General features: G+C 33.1%; 2 protein-coding genes across 3 annotated transcripts in view; one reads left to right on the forward strand and one right to left on the reverse strand.

Moving 5' to 3' along the window:
• The window catches only part of LOC134844719 (stress-70 protein, mitochondrial-like), a 531301-nt gene that overhangs the window by 232240 nt on the left and 287103 nt on the right, over positions 1–11958 (forward strand).
• Positions 1–11958, reverse strand: part of LOC134843663 (zinc finger FYVE domain-containing protein 9-like) — a 412805-nt gene that overhangs the window by 116992 nt on the left and 283855 nt on the right. The window lies entirely within an intron of this gene.

The following is an 11958-nucleotide window of genomic DNA, read 5'->3' on the forward strand; positions in this document are numbered from 1 at the left end:
TGCGATAAGATACGCAGATTTGATGAATATGAAACATGATGCAGGAGTTGAACAGTTTAAACTACAGAGAAAAGATGGGACAGCTGTGACTAGAATCAAACGGTAGCACGAAATATTACCCTATTCCTTTTTATCCTCTACCAAATTGCCCTATACCATTTTAATTTACGTGCCAACTTTCCTGTGCCATTTTATTTGATGTTCCAACTTGGCCTATGCCATTTTTTGCTCTTTTCTAACTTACCCTATGATGCATTAATTCCTTTCGATGTACTAAATGCATACCGAAACAGTTGTTTTAAAGCTGCAAGTGTTTTTCATTTAAGGACAGCTTTTAGGACACAATTGAGTCGCAAATTCAAGCTAATTGTTGTGAAGAAAATTTGACTGAAAATTGTATTTAAACTTAAATAACTAAATTTAATCCAAAATTGTAATAAATAAGGGTAGAATGAATGCAAAAACAGTTCAATTCTGTGTATTTTTTTTTCAAAATTGCAAAACAAACTCTTCTAATTGATGACCATGAAAATAGCAAAAAAGCAAGAGGCAAAAAAAGGAAACTAACACTGGAAATGTTCAGTATGGCACTCCCACAAATCCAAGGTGACAGCTGTCACATTTTGCGATGATCTGTTTACCTCAAGCAAGGATCACAGCCACGAAGTCTTCTCTGGTCGATCAGACGCATGAACTTTTATTCAGAAAGGAAACAAGATACTGAAATTCAGCAAGTTCCTGTTCACATCAGTATAATTGCAGCAAACATTGCAAGTAGATTCAATAAAAAATATTTCATTTTTTACTTTTATTCTCTTGCTTAATTGAGCAAATTTTAAATGTCTATTTAAGAACTTTGTTGAACTTTCAAAATTTCAATTGATTTTTTTTTAAATATACTTTTTTTGAGGTTCCCGTCTCGGTGAGTTGATCTTTCAAACATTTGATTTCAAAATACATGCAACATCCGCTAAGCTAAATCGTTTTGGTGAGATATGAATTTTTGCTCAATCAAGAAACAGATGCAACGCGTTGCAATTGCGTATTCGTCAAATTAATTTTTGCTCATTCATGCTTTGATCACATTCTATTTTTGAACAAATTTATTGGAATAGGGTAAATGAACCCATTCAAACTTATGCAATCATATGGTATTTAAAGCGCCGACGATTTAACTAGTTTCAAACAGAAATTAGTTCAAAAAAAATTACTAGAAAACCAACAATTTGTAGGTTAAAATTTTTTATCATATTTTGAGTTTTTGAAATTTTAGTTTTCTCAAAATGGCACTAGAAATCCTAAAATTTAATTTCTTTTTAGTAATGAGACCAATTAGCCTGCCTAAATTGAATTGGGAACAATTTTGTGGTGCGGGATAATTTATCATGCGTAAATCATGCGCGTTAAACTTTCAGCATCAAAGTATCATACTTACATTAGTCTATTATTGAGCTTTTCACAGCAATCTTTAAGCCAGGATATTCTAGCGGTTAGCGGGCCCCTTTTGAGACCAAGAAGATCAATGGTTTGAAATTTTTGAAACCACTGAAAAAAAAACCAACCCGAGAAAATATATTCCTTATTTTCTTCAAAAGTCGGAACAATAAGCTATTGTTAGTCTAAATGCTCCTGCTTAGCTCGAATTTGTTAGGCACAAGCTTTCTACTGAAAAAAGAACAGAACTGCTTATTCAAATATGGGTTTTCTAACTCGAATCCAATACATTAAAAAAACTAATCATGCTTTTTATGTACTTTCACATCGTTTTTAGTTGACTTCCGACCATTTAAAAATGCTTTTTTAAACGATAGAGATAAAAAATATATCAAATTGAAAAAACCGTTTCTTCAATTGTTTTTTTTTGGGTTGTACGCAGTTGCTTCGATATGCCTAGGTTGCGCTCAAAACCTCAAACTATCTTTTCCGATCTCGCAAAGCTCGTCTTAATTATTTTGGGTGGCGCAAAGATACACAAAAATTTCTGTCGTGCAAATTTGCAGTCCAAGTGCTTGGGTCGCACAAAGCTGCGCCGAACTGTTGGGTTTGCCAATGAATCATTTTCAACTGTCCTGTGTTGTTACTATTTTCCGTACTTAACTTATAATTTTTTTTGGAGGGCAAAATTGAAAATTCAGCCCTACAAACAGAATCAATTAGAGATAGAATAGATAAGCCGTACAAAATCAAAGACGTTAAAAAATCAAAGAATTTAAAAAAAAACGAATAAACATCAAGGAAATTGTTATAAGTTCACCCTGAAGTAAACCAGGGACTGATAGGTTACCTGGTCTCTTGCAATGATTTGTCACAAATGAGTTTTTCCAAAAAAACTGTTTTTTGCACGCCTCAAGATTGTAATGTAACAGAACTTGTTAGGCACAAGCTTTCTACTGAAAAAAGAACAGAACTGCTTATTCAAAAATGGGTTTTCTAACTCGAATCCAATACATTAAAAAAACTAATCATGCTTCTTATGTACTTTCACATCGTTTTTAGTTGACTTCCGACTCCCTGCATTAAAAAATGTTTTTTTAAACGATAGAGATAAAAAATATATCAAATTGAAAAAACCGTTTCTACAATTGTTTTTTTTCTGGGTTGCACGCAGTTGCTTCGATATGTCTAGGTTGCGCTCAAAACCTCAAACTATCTTTTCCGATCTCGCAAAGCTCGTCTTAATTATTTTGGGTGGCGCAAAGATACACAAAAATTTCTGTCGTGCAAAATTGCAGTCCAAGTGCTTGGGTCGCACAAAGCTGCGCCGAACTGTTGGGTTTGCCAATGAATCATTTTCAACTGTCCTGTGTTGTTACTATTTTCCGTACTTAACTTATAATTTTTTTTGGAGGGCAAAATTGAAAATTCAGCCCTACAAACAGAATCAATTAGAGATATAATAGATATATTTCGAGAACAGTCATAGAATATAAATACGATAAAAAATATTTTGCGATAAGATACGCAGATTTGATGAATATGAAACATGATGCAGGAGTTGAACAGTTTAAACTACAGAGAAAAGATGGGACAGCTGTGACTAGAATCAAACGGTAGCACGAAATATTACCCTATTCCTTTTTATCCTCTACCAAATTGCCCTATACCATTTTAATTTACGTGCCAACTTTCCTGTGCCATTTTATTTGATGTTCCAACTTGGCCTATGCCATTTTTTGCTCTTTTCTAACTTACCCTATGATGCATTAATTCCTTTCGATGTACTAAATGCATACCGAAACAGTTGTTTTAAAGCTGCAAGTGTTTTTCATTTAAGGACAGCTTTTAGGACACAATTGAGTCGCAAATTCAAGCTAATTGTTGTGAAGAAAATTTGACTGAAAATTGTATTTAAACTTAAATAACTAAATTTAATCCAAAATTGAAATAAATAAGGGTAGAATGAATGCAAAACCAGTTCAATTCTGTGTATTTTTTTTTCAAAATTGCAAAACAAACTCTTCTAATTGATGACCATGAAAATAGCAAAAAAGCAAGAGGCAAAAAAAGGAAACTAACACTGGAAATGTTCAGTATGGCACTCCCACAAATCCAAGGTGACAGCTGTCACATTTTGCGATGATCTGTTTACCTCAAGCAAGGATCACAGCCACGAAGTCTTCTCTGGTCGATCAGACGCATGAACTTTTATTCAGAAAGGAAACAAGATACTGAAATTCAGCAAGTTCCTGTTCACATCAGTATAATTGCAGCAAACATTGCAAGTAGATTCAATAAAAAATATTTCATTTTTTACTTTTATTCTCTTGCTTAATTGAGCAAATTTTAAATGTCTATTTAAGAACTTTGTTGAACTTTCAAAATTTCAATTGATTTTTTTTTAAATATACTTTTTTTGAGGTTCCCGTCTCGGTGAGTTGATCTTTCAAACATTTGATTTCAAAATACATGCAACATCCGCTAAGCTAAATCGTTTTGGTGAGATATGAATTTTTGCTCAATCAAGAAACAGATGCAACGCGTTGCAATTGCGTATTCGTCAAATTAATTTTTGCTCATTCATGCTTTGATCACATACTATTTTTGAACAAATTTATTGGAATAGGGTAAATGAACCCATTCAAACTTATGCAATCATATGGTATTTAAAGCGCCGACGATTTAACTAGTTTCAAACAGAAATTAGTTCAAAAAAAATTACTAGAAAACCAACAATTTGTAGGTTAAAATTTTTTATCATATTTTGAGTTTTTGAAATTTTAGTTTTCTCAAAATGGCACTAGAAATCCTAAAATTTAATTTCTTTTTAGTAATGAGACCAATTAGCCTGCCTAAATTGAATTGGGAACAATTTTGTGGTGCGGGATAATTTATCATGCGTAAATCATGCGCGTTAAACTTTCAGCATCAAAGTATCATACTTACATTAGTCTATTATTGAGCTTTTCACAGCAATCTTTAAGCCAGGATATTCTAGCGGTTAGCGGGCCCCTTTTGAGACCAAGAAGATCAATGGTTTGAAATTTTTGAAACCACTGAAAAAAAAACCAACCCGAGAAAATATATTCCTTATTTTCTTCAAAAGTCGGAACAATAAGCTATTGTTAGTCTAAATGCTCCTGCTTAGCTCGAATTTGTTAGGCACAAGCTTTCTACTGAAAAAAGAACAGAACTGCTTATTCAAATATGGGTTTTCTAACTCGAATCCAATACATTAAAAAAACTAATCATGCTTTTTATGTACTTTCACATCGTTTTTAGTTGACTTCCGACCATTTAAAAATGCTTTTTTAAACGATAGAGATAAAAAATATATCAAATTGAAAAAACCGTTTCTTCAATTGTTTTTTTTTGGGTTGTACGCAGTTGCTTCGATATGCCTAGGTTGCGCTCAAAACCTCAAACTATCTTTTCCGATCTCGCAAAGCTCGTCTTAATTATTTTGGGTGGCGCAAAGATACACAAAAATTTCTGTCGTGCAAATTTGCAGTCCAAGTGCTTGGGTCGCACAAAGCTGCGCCAAACTGTTGGGTTTGCCAATGAATCATTTTCAACTGTCCTGTGTTGTTACTATTTTCCGTACTTAACTTATAATTTTTTTTGGAGGGCAAAATTGAAAATTCAGCCCTACAAACAGAATCAATTAGAGATAGAATAGATAAGCCGTACAAAATCAAAGACGTTAAAAAATCAAAGAATTTAAAAAAAAACGAATAAACATCAAGGAAATTGTTATAAGTTCACCCTGAAGTAAACCAGGGACTGATAGGTTACCTGGTCTCTTGCAATGATTTGTCACAAATGAGTTTTTCCAAAAAAACTGTTTTTTGCACGCCTCAAGATTGTAATGTAACAGAACTTGTTAGGCACAAGCTTTCTACTGAAAAAAGAACAGAACTGCTTATTCAAAAATGGGTTTTCTAACTCGAATCCAATACATTAAAAAAACTAATCATGCTTCTTATGTACTTTCACATCGTTTTTAGTTGACTTCCGACTCCCTGCATTAAAAAATGTTTTTTTAAACGATAGAGATACAAAATATATCAAATTGAAAAAACCGTTTCTACAATTGTTTTTTTCTGGGTTGCACGCAGTTGCTTCGATATGTCTAGGTTGCGCTCAGAACCTCAAACTATCTTTTCCGATCTCGCAAAGCTCGTCTTAATTATTTTGGGTGGCGCAAAGATACACAAAAATTTCTGTCGTGCAAAATTGCAGTCCAAGTGCTTGGGTCGCACAAAGCTGCGCCGAACTGTTGGGTTTGCCAATGAATCATTTTCAACTGTCCTGTGTTGTTACTATTTTCCGTACTTAACTTATAATTTTTTTTGGAGGGCAAAATTGAAAATTCAGCCCTACAAACAGAATCAATTAGAGATATAATAGATATATTTCGAGAACAGTCATAGAATATAAATACGATAAAAAATATTTTGCGATAAGATACGCAGATTTGATGAATATGAAACATGATGCAGGAGTTGAACAGTTTAAACTACAGAGAAACGATGGGACAGCTGTGACTAGAATCAAACGGTAGCACGAAATATTACCCTATTCCTTTTTATCCTCTACCAAATTGCCCTATACCATTTTAATTTACGTGCCAACTTTCCTGTGCCATTTTATTTGATGTTCCAACTTGGCCTATGCCATTTTTTGCTCTTTTCTAACTTACCCTATGATGCATTAATTCCTTTCGATGTACTAAATGCATACCGAAACAGTTGTTTTAAAGCTGCAAGTGTTTTTCATTTAAGTACAGCTTTTAGGACACAATTGAGTCGCAAATTCAAGCTAATTGTTGTGAAGAAAATTTGACTGAAAATTGTATTTAAACTTAAATAACTAAATTTAATCCAAAATTGTAATAAATAAGGGTAGAATGAATGCAAAAACAGTTCAATTCTGTGTATTTTTTTTTCAAAATTGCAAAACAAACTCTTCTAATTGATGACCATGAAAATAGCAAAAATGCAAGAGGCAAAAAAAGGAAACTAACACTGGAAATGTTCAGTATGGCACTCCCACAAATCCAAGGTGACAGCTGTCACATTTTGCGATGATCTGTTTACCTCAAGCAAGGATCACAGCCACGAAGTCTTCTCTGGTCGATCAGACGCATGAACTTTTATTCAGAAAGGAAACAAGATACTGAAATTCAGCAAGTTCCTGTTCACATCAGTATAATTGCAGCAAACATTGCAAGTAGATTCAATAAAAAATATTTCATTTTTTACTTTTATTCTCTTGCTTAATTGAGCAAATTTTAAATGTCTATTTAAGAACTTTGTTGAACTTTCAAAATTTCAATTGATTTTTTTTTAAATATACTTTTTTTGAGGTTCCCGTCTCGGTGAGTTGATCTTTCAAACATTTGATTTCAAAATACATGCAACATCCGCTAAGCTAAATCGTTTTGGTGAAATATGAATTTTTGCTCAATCAAGAAACAGATGCAACGCGTTGCAATTGCGTATTCGTCAAATTAATTTTTGCTCATTCATGCTTTGATCACATTCTATTTTTGAACAAATTTATTGGAATAGGGTAAATGAACCCATTCAAACTTATGCAATCATATGGTATTTAAAGCGCCGACGATTTAACTAGTTTCAAACAGAAATTAGTTCAAAAAAAATTACTAGAAAACCAACAATTTGTAGGTTAAAATTTTTTATCATATTTTGAGTTTTTGAAATTTTTGTTTTCTCAAAATGGCACTAGAAATCCTAAAATTTAATTTCTTTTTAGTAATGAGACCAATTAGCCTGCCTAAATTGAATTGGGAACAATTTTGTGGTGCGGGATAATTTATCATGCGTAAATCATGCGCGTTAAACTTTCAGCATCAAAGTATCATACTTACATTAGTCTATTATTGAGCTTTTCACAGCAATCTTTAAGCCAGGATATTCTAGCGGTTAGCGGGCCCCTTTTGAGACCAGGAAGATCAATGGTTTGAAAGTTTTGAAACCACTGAAAAAAAAACCAACCCGAGAAAATATATTCCTTATTTTCTTCAAAAGTCGGAACAATAAGCTATTGTTAGTCTAAATGCTCCTGCTTAGCTCGAATTTGTTAGGCACAAGCTTTCTACTGAAAAAAGAACAGAACTGCTTATTCAAATATGGGTTTTCTAACTCGAATCCAATACATTTAAAAAACTAATCATGCTTTTTATGTACTTTCACATCGTTTTTAGTTGACTTCCGACCATTTAAAAATGCTTTTTTAAACGATAGAGATAAAAAATATATCAAATTGAAAAAACCGTTTCTACAATTGTTTTTTTTTGGGTTGTACGCAGTTGCTTCGATATGCCTAGGTTGCGCTCAAAACCTCAAACTATCTTTTCCGATCTCGCAAAGCTCGTCTTAATTATTTTGGGTGGCGCAAAGATACACAAAAATTTCTGTCGTGCAAAATTGCAGTCCAAGTGCTTGGGTCGCACAAAGCTGCGCCGAACTGTTGGGTTTGCCAATGAATCATTTTCAACTGTCCTGTGTTGTTACTATTTTCCGTACTTAACTTATAATTTTTTTTGGAGGTCAAAATTGAAAATTCAGCCCTACAAACAGAATCAATTAGAGATAGAATAGATAAGCCGTACAAAATCAAAGACGTTAAAAAATCAAAGAATTTAAAAAAAAAACGAATAAACATCAAGGAAATTGTTATAAGTTCACCCTGAAGTAAACCAGGGACTGATAGGTTACCTGGTCTCTTGCAATGATTTGTCACAAATGAGTTTTTCCAAAAAAAACTGTTTTTTGCACGCCTCAAGATTGTAATGTAACAGAACTTGTTAGGCACAAGCTTTCTACTGAAAAAAGAACAGAACTGCTTATTCAAAAATGGGTTTTCTAACTCGAATCCAATACATTAAAAAAACTAATCATGCTTCTTATGTACTTTCACATCGTTTTTAGTTGACTTCCGACTCCCTGCATTAAAAAATGTTTTTTTAAACGATAGAGATAAAAAATATATCAAATTGAAAAAACCGTTTCTACAATTGTTTTTTTCTGGGTTGCACGCAGTTGCTTCGATATGTCTAGGTTGCGCTCAAAACCTCAAACTATCTTTTCCGATCTCGCAAAGCTCGTCTTAATTATTTTGGGTGGCGCAAAGATACACAAAAATTTCTGTCGTGCAAAAGTCCAAGTGCTTGGGTCGCACAAAGCTGCGCCGAACTGTTGGGTTTGCCAATGAATCATTTTCAACTGTCCTGTGTTGTTACTATTTTCCGTACTTAACTTATAATTTTTTTTGGAGGGCAAAATTGAAAATTCAGCCCTACAAACAGAATCAATTAGAGATATAATAGATATATTTCGAGAACAGTCATAGAATATAAATACGATAAAAAATATTTTGCGATAAGATACGCAGATTTGATGAATATGAAACATGATGCAGGAGTTGAACAGTTTAAACTACAGAGAAAAGATGGGACAGCTGTGACTAGAATCAAACGGTAGCACGAAATATTACCCTATTCCTTTTTATCCTCTACCAAATTGCCCTATACCATTTTAATTTACGTGCCAACTTTCCTGTGCCATTTTATTTGATGTTCCAACTTGGCCTATGCCATTTTTTGCTCTTTTCTAACTTACCCTATGATGCATTAATTCCTTTCGATGTACTAAATGCATACCGAAACAGTTGTTTTAAAGCTGCAAGTGTTTTTCATTTAAGGACAGCTTTTAGGACACAATTGAGTCGCAAATTCAAGCTAATTGTTGTGAAGAAAATTTGACTGAAAATTGTATTTAAACTTAAATAACTTAATTTAATCCAAAATTGTAATAAATAAGGGTAGAATGAATGCAAAAACAGTTCAATTCTGTGTATTTTTTTTTCAAAATTGCAAAACAAACTCTTCTAATTGATGACCATGAAAATAGCAAAAAAGCAAGAGGCAAAAAAAAGGAAACTAACACTGGAAATGTTCAGTATGGCACTCCCACAAATCCAAGGTGACAGCTGTCACATTTTGCGATGATCTGTTTATCTCAAGCAAGGATCACAGCCACGAAGTCTTCTCTGGTCGATCAGACGCATGAACTTTTATTCAGAAAGGAAACAAGATACTGAAATTCAGCAAGTTCCTGTTCACATCAGTATAATTGCAGCAAACATTGCAAGTAGATTCAATAAAAAATATTTCATTTTTTACTTTTATTCTCTTGCTTAATTGACAAATTTTAAATGTCTATTTAAGAACTTTGTTGAACTTTCAAAATTTCAATTGATTTTTTTTAAATATACTTTTTTTGAGGTTCCCGTCTCGGTGAGTTGATCTTTCAAACATTTGATTTCAAAATACATGCAACATCCGCTAAGCTAAATCGTTTTGGTGAGATATGAATTTTTGCTCAATCAAGAAACAGATGCAACGCGTTGCAATTGCGTATTCGTCAAATTAATTTTTGCTCATTCATGCTTTGATCACATTCTATTTCTGAACAAATTTATTGGAATAGGGTAAATGAACCCATTCAAACTTATGCAATCATATGGTATTTAAAGTGCCGACGATTTAACTAGTTTCAAACAGAAATTAGTTCAAAAAAAATTACTAGAAAACCAACAATTTGTAGGTTAAAATTTTTTATCATATTTTGAGTTTTTGAAATTTTTGTTTTCTCAAAATGGCACTAGAAATCCTAAAATTTAATTTCTTTTTAGTAATGAGACCAATTAGCCTGCCTAAATTGAATTGGGAACAATTTTGTGGTGCGGGATAATTTATCATGCGTAAATCATGCGCGTTAAACTTTCAGCATCAAAGTATCATACTTACATTAGTCTATTATTGAGCTTTTCACAGCAATCTTTAAGCCAGGATATTCTAGCGGTTAGCGGGCCCCTTTTGAGACCAGGAAGATCAATGGTTTGAAATTTTTGAAACCACTGAAAAAAAAACCAACCCGAGAAAATATATTCCTTATTTTCTTCAAAAGTCGGAACAATAAGCTATTGTTAGTCTAAATGCTCCTGCTTAGCTCGAATTTAGAAAAAAAAATTTAAATTTTACAATGAGTTTTTCTCGACAATGTGAAAAGTTTACGAAATTTTTAAAATTCGTTCAATCACGACTAAAGGGCTGTAGTATGATATATCACTGAACCCAGTCCGATGATTATTTGGGGTGAAGCAACATTACCCAGCCCAGAAAAATAACCAAAAAAATTGCATGTAGTTCTTAAAAAGGGGCACAACAGCTGTTCGCCGTGATGAGCTGTACAGCTCTTGTGTTGGTCCTTTCCCCCGTGGATAAATAGTGTTAATAATCAAAATACAAAACAGTCACAAATTTCAGTTAATAACCTGATTTTGCCCGGAAAACAAACAAAAAAAGAAAAATAAAATTAAATCTCACCCGAATAAAAAGTTTTTTCCCGTTTTTCAAATTGTTGGGAAAAAAAGTTTATGACTAGCTTTTTCGGTGAGTGGTGGCCAACACGGGACCGCAACGCTTTCACGGATGCAATGCAGCGACCTCAACGAAGTCCAAGGGACAATCTTGATTGTTTTAATGTCGCGGCTCAATGTCACAAATGTAGATCCTGAAATACATTTGAGTTCGATCATTTGGATCATCATTTTATAAACAGACAGTCAAGACATTAGCTAATCTGCCAGGCATTTAGCAATCTTGCGCTAAACCGTGGCCAATTTTCTGTGGAACCGAGCGACCTCCATGCTTTACATCAATTTTGCATAAAAATCGAATCGAATGATAGAACGTTTATTCTCAGAATTGATTCAATAGTATTATGAACTGTTTTTTTAAAATTTATCTAACTTTTTATTGTGCTTAGGTTAAATTTTTACAGTTACTATACTGGTATTGTTCATTCATGGCTGCATCAATGATTTTCTTTATTATGCTGTTTTTAAATTTTCTTTAGGGTCAGATGCTTGTCACAGTTCACCTTCATTTGATTTTATTTTAATCAATTCGCTTTTAAGTATTTTGCGTGATTTTTCTTTCTTTAAATTGTATTAACCAGATAATGTCCTAAAAGTGTTTTTAATACAAAATAGGGATATTGTTATGAAGATTAAATCGGCAATGAAAATAAAATTGGCAAAGAAAGGCGTTAATTGCTAGGTAGGTCCCAAAATGGGGAGGTTTCTCATGCTTGAAGGACCGAATGCTTGAAAAATTTCAACCAATCAAAACCGCTAAGCGTTTCTATTGGCTAAAATGCCTTTCTCACAAAATTTTACTTTGAGATTTACTTTGAGATTTTGAATACTCAATTCTTATTGGCTGAAAGTAAGCTAAAATTAAATTCAAGCATTCGGTCCTTCAAGCATGAGGGACGCCACCCCCAGAATAGTAATTAGGGATATCTGCGGACTCCTCTGGTGACTAATATACATTATGTTTTATGTCTGTTGTAAATGAACACTGCCTAACTTAATTCACGAAGAGATCATTCACTTGGTTAACTTTTTTTCTATCAGATTTCAAGTTTT

This window comes from Symsagittifera roscoffensis, chromosome 4 (assembly GCF_963678635.1).
Source record: "Symsagittifera roscoffensis chromosome 4, txSymRosc1.1, whole genome shotgun sequence".
NCBI classification, from domain to species: Eukaryota; Metazoa; Xenacoelomorpha; order Acoela; family Convolutidae; genus Symsagittifera; species Symsagittifera roscoffensis.